Below are 19,971 nucleotides of genomic sequence, written 5' to 3'. Positions count from 1 at the left end.
ATTTCAATGCAAGTTGGGCCAAGTTGGACAAGTCAGGCTTAACTTTGGTCTGAAGCCTTACGTCTAACACATAGGGTTAGGCCTAGGTTAAGCTTAAGTTCAGCCCATTCCACTTGACTTGCACCATAATGGTCCAATTGTTTGGGTAAATGGGTTAACCAATGATATCATAATTAAATAATAAAAATAGATAGAAACACAAAATTAAAAAACTAAAATTTATAAATAATTTTGATATATCTAAGATATATAATTAATTATGTCAATGAAATAAAAAAAAGTAAAATTGCCCAAAAGTGAGATTGCTTTTTTTCAAGTCAAAATAGGCTAACACATAATGTCATAATTATATAATAAAAACTTAGAAAAATAGATAGAAATAAAGAACATACAAATTCTTTATAATTTTCATGGCTTGATTAGGTTTGGAAATGTTGTTTCTAGTTCTCTTGTGATCTTCTATTGTTATTCTACAAATTCTTATTTGGACCAAGATGTAATGGGCCACTTGGCAATGGGTTTTAAGATAAAGGAAAGCTGGAGGAACATGTGGAATTCTTTTTATCTCAACCATTCAGCCTCTAAGGCTGCATTTGGCATCTTATAGTTAAAATGCCCCAATAAACACCGAATATTGTCAAATGCCAAATGCAGCCTAAGTAATATTTACCGCATCATATTGTCTTTTTGGGAGCTAATTCTGACTAAATTTCAGTTTTGAAAACCAGGGCACATCCCCATTTCCCACTGTAATCCGTAACAAAAATATAAAAGAAGACGATAACCCTGGTTGAAGTAGAAGGATAAAGGGGTTGCATCAATGGGACCACTACACCACGTAAGGTGTCATTTTGAGACATTTGACGCCCTTCTTTTGGCTCTAGCTTCTAGGCCTTACACAGACCAAGCTAGTCATGCCATTAAAGTCGAACACGGAAAGAACCGGAGCTCACCATAGGGGAATCTGGTTCCTGTGTTGCTTGCCTTGGGCAAACACGAATCATGCCATTATAGCTAGGGACCAAACCTTCCCAAAAGAAGTAGAACTGGACCAAGCTGGTCTCGTGATACCAAGCCATTCCACCCCCCAATTGGTGAGGCTAGAATTCCATCTCTAGTCTTCACAAAACCCATCTTTGTTCCTCTAATCATGCTAATATGTTAGTTATATGGCTGTATTTGGCAAGTCTTTTCGGGTGTTCTTCTGGGTTTTAATAAGCTTAGAAGATGGAAAATCATTCTGTTTTTTGTTTGATAATCAAAAGCTGGTAAGATTAGAAGATGCATACATACATATAAAGATCCGAAAAGACTTCAAATGCTAAATTTTGGGGAGTTTCAAATGAAAATTTCTGATCTTTTCATGTGATAAATTGCCTCCAAATGCATTTTTAAAAGTCCAATAGACTAAGCCACTAAACCTTCTTCATTTTTAAAGACAAGACTAAAAATTTAGCATGTATTTTGGCCATTTGGGCTGTTGGAAGAGATGGTTTTCAAAATCAGATCGGACTAGAAAAACTCCTTTTACCCCAGAACTGTTATTTTGGCCAAAAATTATTGATTTGGTCAGCAAACCATTGACTATTTGAACTGTTCAGCAGTTTTTATTTTTATTTTTTTATCAGAACGAATCGTCCATTTAGTTTGTACGACCAGACCGTTTGACCTGTGAATCAGATCCTAAACGGTTCATTGGGTTCAATTTTAAAAACCTTGCTGGAATATATTTCTAAAGAGTTCTGTTTTGTCTTTAAAGATCAAGATTGTTTAGTAAGTGGCTTGATTCATCGAGGTTTTATAAACGCATTTAAAGACTTTATTGTATGGAAAGATCCAAAATTTTCATTTGAAAATTCGCGAGATTCATCCATTTCCATCATTTTGGACATTGTGTCTTCTATTCTTCCCATACCAATTTTCCATCATTCATAGCTTACTGAAGCCCAGAAAATCATCTAATCCTTCTTGTGACTTGTGAAACGGTTAGTCCAAATTAACACTAGGCCAAAAGAGAAAGAAATACTAGGGAAAGTCCAGTGTACTAAATAAACCCACTAGTGGGCCATAAACACAAGTTAGGGTTGTCTGATATTTGTTGGACTAGAAGCAAATCGTGAAGGCCCACACCAGACAGTGCAAATTGTGCAATCACTCTGTAAGCGACGTTCTCTGCAAGCAATATCATACGAAATATGAATCGAGCTCAGTCTCGTCTTTCGTCAACTCTCTCTCTCTCTCTCTCGAACGCAGCGATACCAACAAATCGAGACTTGGGGTTGGACGCTGGCAATTGGCAATTGCCCCCCAGCCTGCCCTACTGGTCGTCGTCGGCTTGTTTTCTTTCACTCGAATATGCCTCGCCAAGCTAGGGGGGCTGTTCGATTGACGCCGACGACGACGCGCAGTAGGGTTTGGCCATAGCCCGTAGGCCCATAACAAATAAGCAGCACTCGTCAGTCATTCATCAAATATAGCAATAATCAAACTTAACACAGTGCCTCTCCCATCGCCATTGCCACCATGGCCAAAGCCCTCCATTCTCAGACAAACACGAAGGAAAAACCAAAAAGTCAAGCGCATGCATCGAGTGGTGTAGAATTTTTGCTAAGAAGAATGATTGTATTTGAGGTTTGAGAGCCTCTGAATTGCAGGTATGACCTCATGTATACAGTACACGATGAGCCTTGTTCATAGCCTTCAAGGCTTCCACCTCTCTGTCTCTCTCTCTCTCTCTACTTCTCTCTGCAACAGGACAACAGGACAACCAGTCCAGTCCAACCCCAACTCTTGAAAGTCCTTACACCCACCATGACCACGACACAGATCCAGACCCAGACACCCAGATCAGTGTTTTTGCATTCTATGCATTTATTTAGTAATAAAATAATCTCTACATTGGATTGGATTTGATTACTACCAGAATCTATGCTCTGTTTCAACAAGACAAGAGTGACGTCGAACGCTCGATCAAAAACTATCCATCATTCTTTCACCCCAACACGTAAGTAGGTACGTTGCCTCCCTCCCTCCCCCCCCCCCCCCCCACCCTACATCGGCCCCACCATCTCATCACTCTTTACCGTTCAATCAACCATTAAAGGAGAAAGCCTAGCTGTGCCTGTGACATAATATTATTACAGCTTACAGGATTTGCCCAGAAAAACAAAAGAAAGAAAATTGAAGGGTTTACGCATTTGGGTTTCAGTGTATATTATTTACTCTTTTCTTCTTTGGCGCAAATATTTATTATGCATTATTTCACTACTCCAGACGTCGGATGGGTGGATTGGTCGCTCTGCTATAAAAAGCGCCATTAATTCTTGGGGGGGGAAAAGAAAAAGAAAAGCAAAAGCCAAAGATGTCTAGTAAAAGATAGGAATCATATCTACCTAGGTAGACTCGCTTAGCTCCCAAACAACAACAGCACACTCCACTCCTCCTCCTTCATCAAAAACTTGCGTCCAACACGCAACCCTCAACGTGCATCCCCTTACATAATTCTGCTCCCCCTTATTCAATCCTAACCACCATAATTGATTGATTTAAGTAAAGTACCCTTCTCTCTCTCTCTCTATCCAAAACCCAATTCTAGTGAGAATTTGAAATTCTCGATTGAAGGAAAATGAAAACTTAGACCCACCAAGACAGAGGATGTTTAGTCTAAAAACAAGTGATTTTAGGTGAATCTGAACTCTGATGGAATGGGTGTTTTTGGTGTTTTGTGATACTTGTGCTGTAGTTTTAACAACAAAATCATTCCCCATTTAGCTTTTATTGGGAAGAGTCAATGTTCAGGCTGAGATATTGAGAAGGATATCGCGATATATATCGGCAGAGGAGAGAACGTTTCGGGGGCTGATATGTATATATAAATTATGGTTGTGAAAGGAAGAAAGGTTTTTGGTGATAGTAATAAGGCAGAAAGGTTTTTCAAATACTTTCTTGAGTGAATCTGGAGTCTGGAGGGGATGGATGGCCTGCCACAGCTTTTCTCCACACCAACACTTCCAATTTGAATACTTGATTGCTCCATGTCTTTAAAGAAAGCCCACTCCAGGACTCCATCACTTCATGGCTTTTAATTCCTCATTTCCTCTCTCTCTCTCCACCTCTTTCTCCTTGTATAAATATATGGGCTTCTCCCCATCTCCTCGACCTGACCTGAATTATGCTTACCAGGGGCCAGGGCACGGCTATTAGCTGGTGGGTAGCTCCCTGTTGGAGAAGCAGGGCACGTGCAAAAGACTTGCTCCCTCGTGCCAAGTGAACTTGCACGTGCTCCCCTTCTCCAACATGGGTTCCTCACCTCTCCACCATTCTTTCTCTCCCAGCTCTAGGCATGTCTGAGCAAAGTAAGTATGGTTACCATCTATCACCACTCTGTTTTCTCTTCTCTTCTAACATATTTTATCTACTTCCCAAATCTCTTTCTTGGTTGCTGTTTTTTCTTACATTCCACATTTTATTGTTGAATTCATACAACCCACTCAGGATTTTGATGGGTTGTTGGCTTAAACACCACCCAACGGATGAAATGCTAAGCAAATTTTGTTATAATGCATTTGGTCCACAGTGTGGCATGACTGATGAGAGACTGAGAACCCCCCCCCCCCCCTCCTCTCTGGAGGTCTTGACGCTTCTTTTCAGTTTTCATTAGATTTCTCTTGCTACAAAGGGAAACCATACCATATAGAGGGTATTATTAACTCAAAGAGATGAGAATATGAGAGTCGACCCATCCAATTGGGAATTGGGGTGCCAGTGGTTTGAACTTTGAAGGGTTCAGTTTACATTGGTGAATGGAGAAGGCTAAAAATAGTAAAATAGAAAGCAATATAACTCGGGTTTACACGTACGGTTACATCAGTATTCCACGCGTGTAAGCCTGCAGTTTGTTGTGTGGAAGAAGGGATGGCGTAAAAGAAGGGAAGACCTACCTTATTTTGGCAGTGGAAGAGTGTCCTAGTACTTGTGTTTTGCCCTTTGCAGGTGAGCTCTGTCTGCTGTCTATCTGTTTGTTTTATTTCATGTATGGTTTAGGGTTTGTAGAGAGAGAATATCGGGAATTGGAATTGAGGGAGGGGGGGCTGAGTGGGCCTGTGGTGTGGTCCTTGTGAGTGGGGTTGGGGAGGATCAGGATTCAGGACTGGGGGGAGTAAACGAGGAAGGTGGGGGGTCGACAAAGAAGGAATGAAAGGAACCTTAATAACGATGAGACGGCATTGCAAAGCAGACGGGCGTTGGCGTGGCAGAGTTGTGCGCTGTGCTCTGTGCAGCTCTGCTCTGTGCCTCTCTGTGTGTTTGGGGGGGTTGAGGGGGGATGTTCATTGTTCAAACACGCAATGCAACGCATCTCGAGGTGAGAGCTGCTTTTCAATGAAATGGGGTCATGTACAGGGGAGAGGGGGTTGGTTGGTATTCGATATTTTTTATGGAGATAGAGACTTGCAGCAAAGAAGAGGAGAGAGAGAGAGAGAGAGAGGGAGGGGGCACGTTGTGAATACTTTGGTTTGGTTCGAAATTTTGAATTAAATTATCCCTTTTGTTACGTTGCTTTTACTTTTATGTTGCATGGCAGTCTCATCAAATGCATGCCAGTCTCATCAACCACATTCATTACTTTCCTCTGTCTCACAACCTCAATCGCAAGCTATCTCAGAATTCTAATGTTTACTCTTGTCGTATTACAGTGACACCCCCCTCCCCACCAGTACAAATTTCTTGCTTTTGTATAAGCTCTGGACTGTGGGAGTTAAAGATATCTGGGCCATTCGAGAGATGAATTTATGCCAATTTTAGAGGATCGAGAGATTTGGCAACTCTCATGTCTCATTCTCAATGCTTGCTTGCTTTACTTGTCCAGTTATCCTTTCTTTTTATCTTACCCTTCCTTAATTGTGCTTGTGCTGTGCAGATGCCACACGCCCATCGTCGCTGAGGTCCGTTTCTATCATTCCTTGTTTCCTTTTGTCACCCCCACTCCAATTCCCAATGACCCCACAAGCATAACACAATCACAACTATCTCTTCTACTAATTCTAGACTCTATTACCTCCAGAGGCTAAACACAAGGACATACCTCATTACCTCCCGTCTCATACTCTCATTCCCATTCAAACTTAGGTCTCGTTTTTGTACTGGTGCAAAGATAAATCCATTTTTTTATTTAATTTTGTTGTGGGGTTTATTTTGTTTTTATGTTGTTTGTTTGCTGTGGAGAGGAAGTAAAATAAAAGGTGAAGAAAAGTAAATTTTAAAGCAGAAATAAACCAAAATTTGTAATTCTCATTTGCACCCCACGCATTTATATTGGTTTAAATGAAATTGCACCGCAAACAAGCAAAGTCTTAGTTCCAGGAGGTTTTTTAAATGAGCAACAAACCAGTCCCTGCCTGCCTGGGATTAACTGGTAATTCTATTATTCAAAGCACTGTTAAAATTGTACTTCAAACAACCATATCACAAGAAATCAGGGGCGAAGATTCTGACGATCAAGTTAACGGAGTGGTTAAGAGGGATCAGCCAGATCATTCACGAGAAACCCCGTCATCCACCGATTGTCATTTACCAGTAATCTTCCTCCAACCTAACGAACCATATCATAACTCCAGGGTAAAAGGCTCAAGTAAGAAAGTTTTTTTTTTTTTTCTCTTTCCTTTGTTTAGTTTAAAATAGGGAAAGGTTCATATCAATGATCAGAAAACTGGGCTAGACCAGCTGAATCACAACATGGGCCCTTAGCTCGTTAGGATAACCATAACTCATAAAAATTGGCCAATTTAACCAGAAAATCAAGGAACCGGTTCTGGTTTCATATAACCAACAAGTTGCTAAATGAATTGGAATTTCAAAATGCTAATGACAAGATTTAAACCTATATTTTTAGTTCATTCTTTTAAAATATATATGAGGTGAGAGGTTTGAATCCTTTTAAAAATTAGGAACTAGCCATCTATTCCACACATTCAAGGTCTAGTTTTACCTTGATTGAACATCGAGATCATTTTTTTCTGGTTCTGTGGCCAGGCTTGGGTTTGATTTTTGCCAAAATTAGAATAGGCCCAACCCAAAGCCCGAGCCTGACTTTTGCCAAAACCGAGCTCGTTAAGATTTACATTCATTTAATTTGATTTTTGATTGAGAATTAAGAATAAAATTGGAAGGCCAAAAAGGTTTAAGAGTATGGTCACTTGATGATTTTGCTTTTGCTTCTTATAAAGTAGTGGATTTCGGCGAGGAAAACCAAATACGAAGGGTACGTGTTAAAAAGCAATCACGTTTGACGGGCTGCATGTGATCCTTTAGTGGGCGTCTTTGGTCCCCCAACGGGAATTTGGCTGTTCAAGAGTAAGAGTGCAACATCGTACTTGGTCAAGCCTGGTTGGGCTTTGTCAAAATTTAAATGGGCCCGTTCAGTTTGTTATTGCAAAATATGACATTTTCTAGAGTAATAACAATACTTTATGTTTAATACTAATGCCCCATATTTGTTTTCAGCACTGGTACTCATTATAGGAAGTCCAGAGTAATAACATTACATCATGTTCTCGTTGGCAGTAACAAGCTATAATCTAAAAAAACATCAAATTCTGCGTTGCTCCAAACCACACCTTTTCAGTTTCTAAAGCATAGCTTGGAGTACCGTTTTTTATAGAAAAAACGGTTCTAAACATATTAGTGTTTTCTGGAGCACCGTTTTTTTTTTTTGACGTGGCACTGATGTGTCACCATTTTCTAGAGCAACAGCATTGATACCAAACAGACACCTAGACAGGAGAAGGAGATGGAGCATGTGGAAGCCTGGAAGAGTTGAAGAATTGCCTACTCTTAAAACTGAGGGGATGTTCTCTTATGTAAATTATTTTTCTTGTTGTCAATTCCAAAAATAAATCAAAAAACTAAGGTTCAACTTGGATTGAGTTTAAATTTGTCAAATTTCCAATGGGTCTGAACCCTAATCCGAGCACGATGTAGTTGAAATTCTTAAGGTTGGGTAATCCAACTTGCAGCCATAAAATCAGCTGGTTTGAAAAACAAGTTGGTTCTCCAGAAAGAATACACAGAAAACATGTTCTTGATTATTTTTGTGCTCTTCATTTTTAAAACTTAGTCCAAATTTGTAACCTTGAACTTCTAGTTAAAGTATGGTTTTCAAAATCAGACCGGACCTGACCGGTTCCATTTTACCTTAGAACCATCTTTTGGCAAAAAACTGTTGATTTGGTTAGCAAATCGCTGACTCGAGTGGTTGAACCATTCAAACCGCATAACGTTTTTGGCCGTTTTTATTTTTTATTTTTTTATCAGAACGGGCCATCTATTTGGTTTGAATGATTGGACCGTTCAACCCAGGAACCGTACCCTTGAATGGTTTGTTGTCCGGTTCGGTCTTAAAAACTTTGCGTTAAAGAACAGGTTTTCCTGTTATTTAGGGGGCATTAGGTTTAATGGTTTTGTTTTCAAAAATAAAAAACAACTGCCGCATCAGCAACATTAAAACAAAAAATGACCCATGTTGTCGAATACCCCTTAATATCACGTTCCATAAACCATATCATTTTTACACCATAAAATTCGTTTTATTTTAAATTCCATTATTTTGACTGTTCCAAATATATATATATATATATATATATATATATTATTTTCTGAGTTGGTTTTTCCTTTCAAAACCAAGGTTTAAAAGATTGATACACACCGATACGACAGATGGGGTGTATAAGTGTATCGGTTCTTCGAACTTAGCGCTCATTATATTTTTAGGTTTTTTTTTTTTTTGAAAATTTGGAAAAAGGGTGGGAATAACATTGTTTAACGTTGAAAACAGGAGTTGCTTAGAATGAAAAAACTTAAAACGAACATACCGGTAACTGGCTGACATGATATACATCTGCTGATACAGTCCGATACATTTTCAAATTTTGATCCTTATTAAAAAACAGAGTTCAAGAACTTTTGCTAAACTTAGAAAATAAATGAAAAGAAAAAAGTAAAGGAGGCAATAAAGATAATCGAAACCTAAAAACAAATTTCCTTTTAAAGACATGTTGTCCACGAGGTCACATCCTCTGTGGTTGTAAAAAAAAACTCTAAAACCACCAATGCAAATTTAACATGTCATTGGCTCATAACGGAGGTGTGGAAGGCTGAAACTAACAGTCACTTTTTTTTATTATTTTATCATTTTTACTATGTTTTGAAAAACACACCAGTAGTCCAGTATTCCTTTCTTTCTCTCGCCCTCCCTCTTGCTCAAGAGTTCACATTGTCTGCTCAGCACTCCTTCCTCTCGCCCTCCCTTGTTCCACACTGACCACCGGCGACGGTTGTGCCACCAGACATCGACTTCCAACGACAGTTACACCTTCTCTCTCTCCCCCAATTTTCTTGTTTCCTCTTCTTCTAAATCAACACCCAACACTCCGTCCGGGCCGTCATTGCAATCACCAACGCTACTGTAACCATCAGGCATCAAACAAAGCACGAACAACAGGTTAAAATGTAGTGTACTTATTTGTTTTCTGGCTACAATTGGATAACGACTTTGGTGAAGCCCATACATACTAGGTGGGACTCTATTTGACTATTAAATATTCAGTTCCACCAATTAATTTAATTGGTCCCATTAGATGATGAAATGTTGCAATCAAATAATCATGATGGGCAGCAATTTAATAGTGAAGGGTGAAGGAAGGGGAAATCCATCATATGGATGGCCGAACCATGCTAGATAGTAGGGCAAATTTTCAAAATTTCTTTTAATCCGGGAATTGTATTCCCAGTTTTAGAAAAATTGCATTTTTCAAGAGTTGTTCTTGAACCAAACCGGACCAAATCTAAAACCAAAAGAAAGGAAGAGGAATACCTGATACGGAATCCACACATGTAGTTCCCAAAGTAGGTATTCACACCTAAAGAGGGTACCAAAACCCACTTCCACTAAAGATGATGCAGCTTAGAATGAAGCAGGTTCAACAATGCAGTCCTTCAGCAAGAATTGCAATCCAACAACTTGGATCGAGCAATGGAGATGAGTACAAAAATTGATATGGTTTTCTTGCAAAATCAGAAATATTAACTGATCTCTATCAGTCCAAAAGGTAGAGAATGAATTGGGTATGTATGGTAGCAAGAGCAGAAGGAGAGAGGGAGAACTGAAAACAATGATGTGTGTAAACTGTAGCAGTTTGCCCTCTCCTATTTATAAACCTTAAAGAGCAGCTCTCCTAATCCAATTAGAGTTTCCTAATCCAAATCTTTATTTGGATTTGGACTCTTTAAGTGGATAAGACTTGTCCTCTTATCCTATCTGCTAATCCAAGCCCATATCCATACCCAAATTCACCCATGTCACATGACTGCTTAAGTTGTATGTGACACCCTGATTAATCCAAATAATCTTTGGGCTTTAAGCCTATTAAGGAGGTGGCTTACGTCTCTTATTAATTGTTGGTTAACTTGGCTCTCTTTGTATGGCGTGGGACCCTAACAATGACCTCACAAAAGTCCATATGAGTTCAGCCTAGCTTTTGTAAAAAAAAAGTATGGCCGAACTCACTGTTGACATAGTGAACCCCTGAGTTGATCACTATGGACTCTTAATGGGCCCAACATTTACACTAAATGGCCATTGGGTCCAGCCATCCTATGAAAGCCTAAGGACAATGGACTTAAGTGAGATATAGTCAATCATGTATAAAAGCCCTAAATGGTCTTACACTTAACCTCTCATCCCTTAATGATCAAACACTACCCGACAAGGGAGGACATCTCCCTCTGCTGCAAGGTGTAGTGTTGCACTGTCTGCTCAGATGGATCTTGTGAATTAAAACCTTTTGAAAGTATTTTCTTTTAATGCATAATATATATATATATATATATATATATATATATATATATATATATATATATATATATATATATATATATTATCATATAAATATATTTTATAAAAATAAATCTCAAACAAGTTTGAAATCAATTGTCGACAATTATGGTTTCCATCAGAGAGTGTAATCCCGATCATTCACTTTGTTCGACATAAGGGTTGATTCTGTCACTATGATCACCCACTCAAGTGAATTCTCGGACTGCCCCAACACACCTAAGTTTTGACCCCCAAAGGATCTCATTGATTGGCATATCAAAGACAACCCAATCCGACACCCAACGCAGTACCATAATCGAGTCTAGGGGTTAGGTGTAACTTTCCAATTTTGCCCACCAATCTCCAATGTCCGGGGCATAATTGGAAAGTAGCCTGGGCTCAGTGTTTCAAACAAACACACACTACATGTGCTTCGGGTCTAACCCTGGCAGTTGAGACAACCTACCCCAACCGACTTGGTAGCACATTAGTGTTGGCCTTGACAGGATAAACTTTCTCAAGTTTATCCAACGGTTAAGAACATTTTAAACTAGCACGAGTCTCATAAGTGTCCAGTTTAAGATTAATTACATAGAAAACACCAAATATAACATGAATCAATTATGTGCTTTCACTCATTTACAGTAAATGGGACTGTACATCAATTTGATTGGAGCTAAGGGCATACACTGTCTAACAAAGGGGGCATATAGATTAGATGCCAATCTCAATGATGAAATGTGCTTTCACTCATTTACAGTAAATAGGTTTGTACATCAATTTGAATGGAGCTAAGGGCATACACTGTCTAACAAAGGGGGCATATAAATTAGATGCCAATCCTCAATGATGAAATGTGCTTTCACTCATTTACAGTAAATGGGTCTGTACATCAATTTGATTGGAGCTAAGGGCATACACTGTCTAACAAAGGGGGCATATAGATTAGATGCCAATCTTAATGATGAAAACCTGAAGGGGGTGTTCTTTTTTTGGATTTTGAGAGGGGAAAGTTGGTCAATGGGATTTTGGTTCCCATTGAGCAAGAATCCCATGTTTTTTTTTTTTTCAAATTAATGTGGGGACCAAGGAAAGTTTATTTTCCTAGGTATCACTTACCTGGGTGGGTAAGTGATACCCATCTCCTAGGTGGGTAAATAACTTTCCCACCAGGGGGGAAGTTTCCAACACTTGAATGGGACAAAAAATGCCCCTTTTAATAATGGATTTTTATAGTTAAATGGCCATTTCCTTTTTTTTTTTTTTTACTTTGGAAATAAAAGTACATGGGTAAGTGTTTCCAAGGAAAAACTTACCCAACTTACCCAAGTAATTGCATTTACCCAAGTAAATAACTTACCAAAAAGCAAACAAGGCCAAAAAGTGACAACCTATGGATATGAGAAAAAGGAGTTATTCCCTTCTTTTACCTTCCTTTGTTAAGTTCCATCCATTAACAAATGTTTAACCCTAGCCCACCCAATTTGTAGCTTTACTTTGTTCCTATTCATGAAATTTGCTTTTCTTTTTTTTTGGATCTCTGAATGTAAAGTTATTGTTCAGGTACCTAAATGTTGTGACCTTTGAGAGGTGGCTATTTTTAAATTAATAAGTAATTACAAATTATTACTTAAGAAAAACAATTGTGCGGATTAATAAAATAAGTAATTAATTATGAAACTGACAGCATTCAATGATAGTAGTTAGCAAATTGTTTATAAGCATTACCAAAAATACTCTTATCTCCGAATGCTTTTCATCTTTCACTTATAATGATTAATGATCCATATAGTCACAGGCTCACATACACAAGCATGATTCAACAGCAACAAAGCTAACTAATCTGGTCAGCATCGTTAAAGAAAAGTGGGTTTTAGAACTTCAATTTGGAATTTAGATGCTAGCTCCAAATATAAACACATTTTGAAGTTCCTATTTGTACTGTTGGAATCATGTTTTCAAATTTATAAGTCAAAGTACCAAAAAAATATAAAAAAAAATCAAAATCTACTCTTCTTTCATAATTGGTTTGTATATTACGGGTTCTTCAACGTCTTGACACAATCATCAAGGTTGTGTATTGACCAAACACAACCCAAATGAGATATTTAATAATCATTCATTCACATGTGTATTGACCAAAATCCCATGGCTGCATGGATGCACTGACCAATCATGATAATTCAATATATATTGAGATCCCTCTCCATAGATATTAATACTTTGCTTTGTGCTATGTATACCAAAATCAGGTACAAATTAAAAGATAAGGAAAAAAACAAATTAAAGATTATCGTTTTCGTTGAATTCAACTACCTCTATAAAGAATTCAACAAAAAATGAATTTACAGTTGAGGTTAGAGGAGTATCTAACCCTAGGCTGAACTATCATTCTCCCAATAAATGGACAATTGAAATCTAAATTTTCTGGCCATTGCCAGCATTGTCGATGGAAGTTGTCAGGTAGTAAGAGAAATTGCAAAAGATAGCATAACCACTACTTAACACACCATATATCATAGATTTTGTGTGATTATAATGTAAAGAAATAAAGTAGACGAACAAGAAAACGAGATTTATGTGGGAGAATCCCATTTGTTGGTAATGAGAGACACCCTAATAATTCAAACATCAACTCGTCGAGTACATGTTTTAAAACAGAGACATCCTTATAAGGGTCCGTTTGATTCATAGTTGGAATTGGAATTGGAATTGAAATCGAAATCCTCCAGAATCGAAATCAAAATAGTCCATTCCTATAGTCTGTTTGGTTCAGACATAAATTAGATAAAAATTGGAATCAGCAAGAATAGGATTTCATTCCCAAGAGAGGGGCAGGGAATGGCCATTCCCTCAAATGGTAGAATGTCATTCCAGTAGGAATGGGAATGAAATTCAGATTCCGCCCAACCAAATAGTTGGAATCAAAATAGCCCATTCTAATTCGGATTCCAGACTCCTATTTTCGCAACCCATACGAGACCTAAGTTTCCACTTTTATCATAATAAAGAATAGGGTAAAGGACTTAAGCATGCCCTCAGACCCCAGTTTTTGAAAACAAACTTAAATAAAACTTTCCACCGTTGTCTTATACAGTTTGAACACTGGTTTTTATTGGTCCATCAAGGTAAAGAATAAAAAGCAGATTCATCTATTCATTTTTTTAGGGATATAGTAAACTGAAAAGAGGAATATAGAGGAAAGTAGATATGTAGACATGATTATGATGTTCAACATATGGGTTTGGAGCACAACCTCCACAACCTCCATCACAATAAGAAGAGCTTCTTTATTGTGTTGTTTTAAGTCTTCTCTCTATACTTTTAAAAGCTTACTTCGTGCTTTGGGGTTTTCATACATTTAAAAGTATGAAAGCAAAAAGTATAAAGTATATAAATATAAAATACTGTCATGTTTTTCATGATTTTATACTTTCAAAAGTACAAAAGTACTTTAAATATAACTACTTTAAGAGCAATGGCTAAACACACATGCAACTAAGTATTAACCATATACAATATATGGTATTTGGATTTAACTTTTACGACGATTTAAGTTGTATCATATCATTAAAATTCAAAGCCATAAGAAGAACATTGTGAAATCCATTACTTTCGTTCTTTTTTCTTCATGGGGATACACAACATGGGATAACCCATCCCAACCTTGCACCGGTATATATATATATATGAACAAAATGTATGAAAAATAACTTGCATTATATGGAAAGATATACACATATATATCAGACCCAACTTCGATTACACCCGATCAAATAATGTGGATATACGTTTGACCCAATTACAAATAAATTTAGTTTCAATCACCCTTGATTAGATTGCCTAAAATCACCATTTGAAAATGATAATGATCAAAATGTGATGCATTAATGGATTTAGATTTCATATTTCATTTTCATTATTAATAAAAATACTTCTTATTTATCAATTTTATTTTTGTTTAATATGATAAATATATAATATTAGATATGTACACACATTTTATAAACAAATATTTTTGTTTCCTATAGTTTATTTTTATTTATTTTTTGAATTTTTATTATATAATTATGACATCATGTGCCTAGCCTATCTGACTTGAAAAACAAAAACAATCTCAATTTTGGGAATTTAAATTTTTTATTCCATTTATATGATTAATTATAAAAATAATTATTGTTTATCACACTTATTTTTTATTGATATAATAAGTTTATAATATCTAAGATGTGTCAAAATTTTCTATAACATTTATTTAATTTGTACTTTTTGTGTTTCTATCTATTTTTAAAATTTTTATTGTTTAATTATGACAATATTGGTCAACATATTTACTCAAACAATTAGACCATTATGGTACAAGTCAAGTAGGTTGGGCTGAATTTAATCTTAACCCAAACCCAACCCTATGCATTGGACCTAAAACTTTAAACCAAAGTCAAGTAGTGTGTGCTCCAAGAAGCTCATGATTGGTTTAAAGAAATGGAGTCGCCACCAATTTTTAGAGGAAATGGGCCCTCATTTTCAGATTTAAAAAACTCATTCTAAGTCTTTGATCTTGACTTTGTCCTCCATGGAAAAGACACACAATTAAGAGATCTCAGGTCCCAAGGATTAGGAGAGGGAAGGTATTAGGCACCCCTTTCTCCAAACTGTTGTAGTAGCCCAATACGAGAGTGGTTCATGCTCAATTTCTTTAAAGAAAAAATAGAAATGGTTGGAAGAAATTCTTAAATCTGGAGGAACGTATTTTCAACTTCTCCTAAGACTAATTTTGAGATGATATTATTGGGTCTTAGGTATTGATTTCCTTAAGACCATCACCTCTCTACCTCTATTCTCAGTCAATAAGAAATTGCAAATGATGGTTCTCCAACATTTTAGAACCTCAAGTAACTCAAAAAAAAATTAAGAAAATACTTACCTTTTGTATGTACCTTATCAAAAGTTTTCCAGCAACTATGAGGAATTCAAACAAAAATTGAGCAAGGCAGGAGCTGGGCTAAGTATTTCTGGTGTTAAGTTTGGAAGATAGGGGATGAGGCTTGAACTTGGCTTTAGGGATTTCGGGATTAAAAACATAATAGATGTACCACAGACGTTAGGGAACTATTCCTCTCTTTCTTTCTCTAGGGACCTCTCTTAGGTTTCCTCCCTTCAGCCCCCCCCCTTCCTTGAGCTTGAATTAGACCAATATTTATAGAGAATGGGAGGGGGGTCAAGCCTGAATTTGCTCAGTTACAGTGCCTGAGATTTCACAAAGATCTCTCCCACAAATAGGCAAAGATTCTGCAAAGAAATAGGTGCCCAATCAAGCTTTCCTATTTGGTGAAACATTTTCTTCATTTTGGGGGTGGTTTTCATGGGTTTTGTGCGTCCAATGGGAGCTTGGGGTGTGCCTGACATTGCAGCCCCATATTTCTTAATTTTAAATACCAAGAAATACATAAATTTGATGAACTTTTAAATGTTATTTTGTCTTTTCTTACTTTTAAGTAGGGTTTGTTTTGTATTTTGAGCTTTTAAAGCCTATTAGGCTCAAATTCATTAGTCCAGGTTTTCTAAATGGGTTAAGAAGGGTTCTAGCATCAGCCATCATCAACCTTTTGAGGCTTCAGGTTGGGACAGGTGATGTGACAACTTGATATGGTGCGTCAAGATGGTATATTTCTAGTTTAACGGTCAAATGGGTGAATTAGGATGCGGAATTTGACATGCTGGGGTTTTTTAGGTCTTTGAACACAATGGTGATGTCTGGTCGGACAAAAAAGGTCAAAATGATAGAGATTCATGGCTAACAAGTTCAGATCAACGAGATTTGCTAAAATATAATATTTGTTTGATGAATGGGCCAAATGAAGGAATTTTGGGATGAAATTTGGTGGGTTGGTACTATTGAATGTTTTGAATATGATGGAAATGATGGATCATTTATCAAAGGTGTAGATTGACTAATTTAGCTCAGATTATGGTATTTCAATCAACGAGAAAGTTTGAAATGGAATCTTACTTTTTTAACGATTAAATGGTGGTATTTGGTTGTGGAATTTGACATGGTGGGTTTTTATGGGTGTACGAACATTGTGGTAAGGTCTAATTGGTCATATGAAGTTGGGATGATAGATGGTAAGCTCTAATTAATGAGATTTGCTAAAATTGGATTTAGGCTTGATGGGGGAGTCAAACGAGGGAATTTTGAGCTACAATTTGGTAAGTAAGCATGGATTAGGATGAGGGATCAAATGGATGATTATGATATGAGAAAGATAAGGTCAAATTTGGTAATCATTCAAGCCCATCGGAATGGAATCTTAATGTTTTTGCGGTTAATTGTCATAAATTTGTGGTGGGATTCGTTAGTTGATTGTTTCCTAATGATCTGGAGGTGATGAATATATTGGATTTGATTTTGGGGAGTTGGAGTTTGAATATCGCATGGATCAGGGACGTTAGAAAGAAAGTTGGCATAATGAATGGTGGTTTGCAATTTAGTCATGAAAATTGATATTTAACTAAGTTATAGTTTTCCAAGTATAGGGATGATGTCTAATCAATATTCTTATTTGTCCTAAGGATTGTGTCAAATGAGGGGATTTTCGGGTTTTGGAAAGTCTCAAGTTAATATGGTTGTGTTTCTAAGTTTTTGGGGTCTAAGAGGGGGATACAAAGAGGTAGGGTGAAGGACCGAGCAAAAATTGGGTGCTAACAAGTAGTTGTGCAACATAGGTCCAAATTGCATTGAAATTTGATGCACTTAGGTTAGTCTTGGACTTGTTTGTGTCAATTAGCCCCATAGCAAAAGTGCCTAACTTTTGCTATATATGTATTTACGATTGTATGTGTATAATCATTGCCTAAGTGCCTAACTTTAGCTACCTAAAGGCTAGGCTTGGGCCCAACCTAAAAATTTTAAAAACCAAAATTTTTTAGCCTAGGCCCAGGCTTAAGTCAATGACTAAAAGTTGAAGCTAACCTATCAAATTACGATATAGGCCAATTCCAACTCGAGTTTAAGTCCACCTAATTTGCCTTCCTATTGATCATTGATCATCAAGTAGATGCAAAAATAGTTTTAACTTTTGTGTTAATTTACTTTTTAATTTTATTTATAGCATTTGTAACAATAACTTTTATCTATCACACTTATTTTTGTTTAATATGATGAATTATTAGAGATGCACCCAAATGTTTTTTCTCACAAAATTACTATGTTTTTAATAACTTTGTCTCTATTTTTTTAAATATTATTTATTTATTAAATCATGGGTTGATCCATTTACCTAAAAGGTTAAACCATCGACCCACTACTTAAATAGGAAAATGGTTTCACTTTTGGGTCAATTTTAAATATTGTATTTCATTTCCATCGAATAAAAATACTTTTATTTAGCATGCTTATTGTTATTTGATATGATAAATATATAACATTAGATTTGTGCCTAAAAATTTCACAAGTTTTTATAATTTTTGTAATATTTATATTTATTTTTAAATTTATATTGTTTAGATACATGAACATTGATTAACTCGTTTTAAGGAGATGGTTGAACTATTTACTTGCCACTTCAAACAAAATGGTGGTTTGTTTAATTGTTTTCCATGTTGGGTTTGAACATATGTTTTACATTATTAAAAATATTGAATGTATATTTAATTTATAGAATTTATTGGCGATAAACAAAAATACTTCAAACAAAGTATCCAAGGAGATAGAACAAGAGTTAATACCTTAATGAGAGAGAATTTAATGAAGTAAAAAATAATAGTATTTTAAATTTCATTTTTTATCCACGTAATTACAGATGGACTAAATTCATAAATAGGGGTATTTTAGTCAAGAAAAGTCTACAAAATTTATATTTTTAATGTGCCTTAAATACAATAAATTTCGTAAAAGTAGTAGTTCAAGTTATGTTTTTTGCCCTTATAATAAAGGGATAACAAGTTTAAAAAATAAAGGGTATTTTAATAAAAAAACCAAAATATAAACCTCATTCATATGATATTGTAAAATACTTGAAACCAATGAACTAGTATCATAAAAGTGCTAACAAATCATATGAAAATTTAAAGGGGCAGATTTGGTTAAAGCCTTTTTAGATGTTATGTCTTTCCAACATCAAATCCCATACATCAACGTAAAGATCATATAAGGCTACATTTGGCTTTATATGTATAAAATAAGAGCGAATCAGAAAGCGAAAGAAAAGTTCTCAAATGATTTCATAAGGATTAGTATGATGTTGGAAAGATATGATACCAGAGAAACTTATAGCCAATCAACTAACATCTTAAAAGTGACAACCAATCAGGTCAGTTTTTATAAAAATTCATGAGTAATTTTGATTTGTCAAAGCCTTTCAAGTATCATGTCTTTCCATAATCATACATTCCATTTTACAAATCTTGCTAATTAATAAAACTTTCACCTTCTCTCGTATTTACTATCAAAATCAAATTAAACACAACTTAAAGGAAAAAAAAATGAGATTCTTAACTATAATAATAATAATAATAATAATAATAATAATTCATATTGGGTTTTAAGTTAGTCACGTGCAACCTGCATGTCATTTAGATTGATATTTCTCTTGAATAGGGGTGTAAATAGAGTAATGCTGCTTGCGATATGGCACAATGGTCCACAGGCCGTGTGGCAACACGGCATGATTATATGGGCAGTGCTAGGCTTGGGGTTTTAGGTTGGCGGGCCAGGTATGACACGACCTATATATATAATAATATAATATATTATATAAATTATAATTATATAAGAGTATATAATATATTATGATGAGGGGTGATTTGACCCGACCTAATGAATAGGAGACACGTGGATGCGACCTTCCAGCCAAGCAGTGACTCAACATTTCTCGCCACCTCAGCAGACCGGGCCATCTCGGGCACTTCAGTCACTTTGAACAGGACCAAAGTTAGGGGACCTCGGCAGCCGCATGGTGGGTTCTAAAAGATTACCAGCTATCCCCAAGCCTTTCGGGATCATATCGTGTAATTGTAGGACCTATCCTCATCCAGCCCGAATTGGATGGAAGCGATAAGCCTTATCAGCTAGCATGTTGGCCACCTTCCGAAACGGAACA

Source organism: Nelumbo lutea, chromosome 3 (genome assembly GCF_056320005.1).
Source record: "Nelumbo lutea isolate HS-2025 chromosome 3, American lotus-T2T, whole genome shotgun sequence".
NCBI lineage: Eukaryota > Viridiplantae > Streptophyta > Magnoliopsida > Proteales > Nelumbonaceae > Nelumbo > Nelumbo lutea.
Note: the sequence above shows the minus strand (reverse complement) of the source record.